Below are 6,405 nucleotides of genomic sequence, written 5' to 3' on the forward strand. Positions count from 1 at the left end.
ATGTGTTGAATGGACACCTCCCAAATTCTTGAGATAAACAAATAGGAATCATTAATTATTTGGGAGATATTCCAGCTAACTTTATTTCTTCCTATAAGGGCTTCAATAATAAGCTATGATTCTCTCTCCACAACCAAAATTTAAATTTCACATAAGCTGGCATGCTTAACCTCCCAAAATAGATGCATTACTTCACCAAAGCTAATACTATTTTCCCTACAACTACAAGTATAGGCCATCACAAAAATTCCATGGTCATATCTAATACCAAAACTCATAGTCACATGCTCCCCCCTAGAGGATCCATCAAAGTTAAGCTTGAACTTAGGGGTTGTTAGAAAGAATAGTGCACCACATTTAGTACATAAGAATCCCTATTAGGAAACTTTGAATCCATGCTAGGAGATTCCAACCCTATTAGGAGTTGTTCTGATCCTATTAGGTGTTGTAGAAGAAAGAAAGAACCACTGTCCAAACAACTTTTGGGTCAAGACCACTGAACTTCATTTTCCAACTGATCTCTCAAGTATTCCCTGTAAAATAGTTATCTATACTACGTTTTATCCTCTTTCCTCTATCCTGTCAACTAGACCAATCACTATTAGACCTTGTAGACTAGGTTAGGAACCTCTGATCCAAATATCAAACCTTGGATCTTAAAATAAAACCTCAACAACAATGAAGTTTTCTCCAACTTCACTCTACTCTACTTATCCTTCATATCAACGTGTTCCCCTCTTTGTGCTTCATGCAATTTTTCATACATAAAAAAGGAAAATTTCCTTCCTTTATACTAGATCCATAAAAAATTCCTTGAGTTGGCTAATACACCTTCTCAATTAATTATTATAGCACCTCATTAAGAACATGTTATACTTAGCAATAACATTAATCTATCACTTTGTAAGTTGAATAACTTTCTATACATATAAAATTATGATGACTTAGCTTAACCATATCATATCCAACATGTCTTCTACATGCCTTTAACCTTGCTTCTTAGAATAACAACTCTATGTTGATCTTAGATTGGTTTTGACAAGTGAGTGTCAAGCCACTCATGTGCCGAGTCACTCAAGTGTCGAGTAGACAATGAATACCAAGTGAGGAGCTAAGTGAATAGTGGATGTTGAGTGATAAAAATACCAAGTCATAGCAGAAAGACACTATATTCCAAGAATCAAAGAGTTCAGATACTGAGCAAGATAGTTTTGACATATTTTTTTGTAATGGCACAAACAACTATGTAAACCATTTTTGAGCCAACTTAAGGATGAATTACAATATTTTGGAGATAAAGAAAAATTTTAAGTTGGATTCCCAATGAAATTATATGTAGCCAATCAAAAAAGAGGAAGGATTAAGTGGCAGAATGGTTGAATCTTAGTTGTAGATTCATACCTAACCCTAAATCACCAAAGTCTTTTTAAGGAGGAAAAACCCCTAAAATTTCTATAAATGTTGAAGGGGCAAAGAGAGAAGTTTTAATGTGCAAATAGAGCACTCATGGTGATTAAGGATTTATGAAATGAGAGAACATTACAGAATAAGCTATAGAAAAACAAAGGAAAGGAAAAGGATACAACAAAGAGACATCTAATCAAGAAGGATCAAGAAGACAATTGTTTAGAGGTGATCTATCATTAGGGAAACAAGTGTTGACCACAAGATCAATGTTGAGACATTTTAAGAGGTAATTTAAGTCAAGATCTCTTAAAAAAGTAGTCTTCATAGGCTATATTGAAATTCTTTACCAGGGTGCTTACTTAATTGTGAGTTAAAGTCCTTTAGCAAGGAACACTTCTAATAGGGTGTTGAAATCCTCTAACAAGGTGAGACTTAATAGTCTTTGTAAGCCTTCAAGAGGGAAGACCATTCACATGGTAGATCATGTCTCATGATCAAAGTATTGTAACCTTCATTGAATACACTTTTTTATTGCAATAGTAAAAATTTGTGGGTGTCATCCCCACCCTAGTTTTACCTTATCGCTTGGAAGGTTTCTAGGAAATCATATCTGGTGTCATATGTGTATGAATGTTTGCTTGATTGCATTTTTTAGATATATATGCCTTACATGTTATTTTAGTTTGTACATTAAATGTATGAGATGGATGCATGGTGAAAGTTTTATGGGTCCAAGTTTAAACTATTGATTCACCCCCACCTCCAACCCACCCCCACCCCAACATATCATAAGTTTACCTTTCCTATTGTAATTTCAAAAATTGGTATTAGAGCATTGTTCTCTGAAAGAGAAGCTTTGTATCATTGAGGAAAGATTTTGAAATGTAAGTCTACGGGTTGGGAAAGATAATTGAGAATTAGGAGATTGAAATACATCTCATTCTACGTCAATTGAATGAAGCAAGAGAAGAACTAAAGAAATCCTTGAAGAGAAGAAAGAAAATTGCTATTACAAAGAATGACATACAATATAAAGAGATGAACACTACTAACATATTTGAAAATGGAGACTCCAATGAATTTGATGTAGTGGTTGTAGATCTAATGGAAAAGAATAGAGCTCAACTGAAGAAACTAGAAATATTGAGTTAGAGCAAGAATCACAAGCTATATTGCTATGTGACGTGACTGAATAGAATAAGAAAGCCATGGAAAAAAAAGCAATGATTGAAGAAGACAAAAGAATTTTGGCCAATAGACTAGAAGAGAAATTATCAAAACTAACAAGGATTTCCAACATGCAATTGGATACTCTAAGTCAAATTATGAATGCCAACTATGAACTTTTAAGAATTTGCTTTAGGGTAGAATTCACCCAAGACCAAGGAAATCAAAAACTAAAAAACAAGCACAATAGTAGACCAAAGATAGTATGATCAAAATGACAATATATTCATTCAATATTCCATTTGAAAGTATACTAGGAGTGCCTATATGCAATGGCCTCTAGAATGCTTCTAGAATGCCTAGAAATCAGCAACATGATAAGTCATACAACGAGGCACATGTCCACTAGATATGGGTTAACCTCCATTAAGCACACGATTAAGTGCGATGATAAGAGGATAAGCCTACAAAGGTGTAGTACACAAAATAATGTTGTAGACACCATGTGCTAAATTAGGAGTGTGAATAACTATATTGTCTACATGACAACTTAGTTAATTATGCAAACTCTACTGTTGTAGACACAATGTACTAAATTAGAGTTGCTTACTCCAGTGTTGTCAACATGACAACTATTGAGAGTATGCAAACTCCTAAGTGTCTCACAAAATAAATAAAATAATGCATTAACCTAAGTAAACTTAAGTAAAATGTAAATAGTAAATACTTATTTACAGCAACACCCCCCCTTAAGTGCAACTGAGGGGAATGAGGTTAAGCTTACAAAAGTTAGAATGAAATGCATAATGGGAACCAAATACTAGGCCATGTTAGGTACCCATGTATATAATGAAATGCAATCTCTCATAAAGTAGAGAAAGATGGAGTAATCAAGACCACCCCCCCCCCCCCCCCCCCCACATTTTATGACATACATCAAGTATATACAGTAGATAAATGTGAGAAGAGTACTATCCAAGAAAAGGAAAGCCCCCCCCCCCCCACAAGATAGTCTCCTCTCCCCAAATGAAAAGTACTGATGAATGATAGCTACTCTAATGTAGAAGCTAATCTAGGAATGTTGAATAGTGTTCCTCCCCTCTAGAAGAAACAATACCCTAGGTACAAATGAGATGCTTCTACTATGTGCGGAAATAATCCCAATGATTATTGATGTCTCTAAAAGCTATTCAACTCTTTCTATCAAGGATGAATGTAGAACCTATCCCAAAGAATCTACTATCTCCTCAAATGATAAAGAGACCTCCTGCAACTGCTGTACATAAGTATCCACAATCACATCAACCTGTGAAGATCGATCATGTAGAGAATGGACATGAGGGTTAGAGTAAGCCCTTGCAACAACTAAAGAAGGATCTTCTCCATCAAAGAGAAGATGTATATCATCAATGATGTCCCCCAAATCTACTATGTATGACTTCACAAAAAAACTTGAAATATCTACTATGTTGTCATCCTCTATTGTTGGAGCTGGAAGACAAGGTGTACCCTTTTGTGTTAGACCTATCACTATGGCAATATATGCATGTGCAATATGTTGATTTCATGACCTCTCACTGCAACTATCGATAGAACCCCACATATCTATATCTATTGAAGCACTATCATTGGAGTCACTATTAGATTCTACAATGTGGTGAACTTTCCTCAAACTGTACATCCTTCTCCACAAAGTTCTTAGGTGTCTCAAGATCCATAAATCTATATTCCTTCACACCATCTTCATATCTAATGAAAGTATAAGGCTGAGGTGGTGGTGCCTTGCATCCCCTAGAAGAAATGTTTGCCCATGTTGGACAACTAAAGACCCCGATGTGTGTCACAACTAGTTTTCTAACACACCATACCTCAAAAGGAGTCTTTCTATCTAAGGTGGCATGAGAAGACCTATTAAGTATGTAATTGGAACTATTGATTACTTCAACTTCAAGTGATGGATCTAGAGACTTGGCTTGTATCATGCAACTTTCCATAGACTTAAGAGTTTGAATTAGCAATGCTACAACATCTATCTTATGTAGACTAAATGCTAGTGGATTTTGAAGAACAATACCATCAAGTTTGCAAAAGTCTTTAAGTCTTTTGTTCACATATCTACTTTCATTGTCCATCCTTAGAACTTTGATGGATTTCCTTGATTTCTATTCAACATGAGTCTTGAAGGATAGAAACTTATTCAACACTTCATTCTTGTGATCAAGAAAGTAGACCCAAGTATAGTGTGAAAAGTCATCAATGAATTTAAGTATTTAGCGACCCTGGCTGATTGATGTGACTATAAAAGGACCTCCTAGTACCATCAGGGATAACTTTAAGGAACCCCCCCCCTCCCAAAATCTATAAAATTGTGGTTAATCACATGTCATTTGGGTGAAAAAAATAATAATAGTGTTGGCGAATTATGCGTCAATGGATGGATATTTGGTGGCAATTTTTTTAATAGTTTAGACAATTTTTATAAAGTAATGGCGATTATAATTTTTTTTTAAAATAAAATTATTAATATTGATGGCAAATTATGTTTTGAAATATGGATATTGGTTGGAAAATATTTTAATAACTAATACCTTTTTTTATATAAAGGTGGAAAAATTATTTTCCAAATAATTGAATTAATTTATTTGTTATGGCGAATGGTTTTCAAAAAGTTATAGTTGGTATGGCTATTTTGAAAAGATGGGAAATAAGTAGCCTAACCTAACATACCAACTTACATAAATGATTGGCCACTACCACTGTAATTATGTTAAATGTATTATTTGAGAACTCAGACCGTCTGATGATCCAACATCAATGGCTGAGGTTTAATTTCGGTCAACATTTCTTGAAGGAAGAAGAATTGTCGAGGTAGTCATCGAAATGTTGACATGTATCAAGGTAAGTTGTATGAAAAGTATAGTGCACCCAGAAAGAATTAAATGCCATGTCAGTGATAGCAACATTCTCTTGCTAGTATGTGAAGCCTTGACCTTGTACAAGTGTCTGGAATGGTGACACATTTCTGTCCAGCGTGTATCACTTAAGTTGTAGGAGATAGTATATTGATGTCTTGTCACTATTAATTACAATTTACAATTGGCCTTTTCCATCGACGAAGCGGCTTCGCATGCATTACAGGACATGCCACAGTCCACTAGAAGTAGTACTATTACTATTAGTCTTAATTACAATTGGCCTTTTTGGCATGTACTTGCAATTATGTTCAACATTTGAGAATATTTGCTAATTTAATGTAATTGAATTGGCAGTCAGACGAAAACAAACAAATAATCCCTGGCACCCTACCCGCCAAGCTTATTTATAGTCGTTTGAGCTAATTCTTTCATCATTGCTCATCTCATTTTTGGTAGTCTATAGGTCTAGTTTGTTAATTGTTTGGTGTTAGTTTGAACTTTGTAGTAAAGATGGATAACCCTATTCACCTGAGATGCATTTTGGAAGAGGAGCAGAAGGCCTTTCTAGGTCACATTCCTGAGGAAAACCTCTTGTCAATTTGCAATGAGGTTGTTCCATGCTCTGGTGTGAAGTTTGTTATTGCTACTGTCAAAATGGTTCTGGGGCATGAGTTTTTGAAGAATGAGAATCGGTATCATGTCTATAGTGACATTACGTCATAATTTCTAGCCTCCCTGCTTGACCTCAGAGAAGCACAGGCCGAAATTTTGTTGCTCCTGAGGAAGATTTTTAAAGTAGTATATTTGGGCAATGACATTGAAATTATCGCTCATGCAGTTTCAGGAGTGGGGATCCCTTGGGTGGGTGAAGTCCACAAGCTTCTAGAACCTGGCCAGAATGTGGTCCTGCAACCAT

This window comes from Cupressus sempervirens, chromosome 10, assembly GCF_028749045.1.
Source record: "Cupressus sempervirens isolate cs-2001-9-10 chromosome 10, ASM2874904v1, whole genome shotgun sequence".
In the NCBI taxonomy this organism is placed as follows: domain Eukaryota; kingdom Viridiplantae; phylum Streptophyta; class Pinopsida; order Cupressales; family Cupressaceae; genus Cupressus; species Cupressus sempervirens.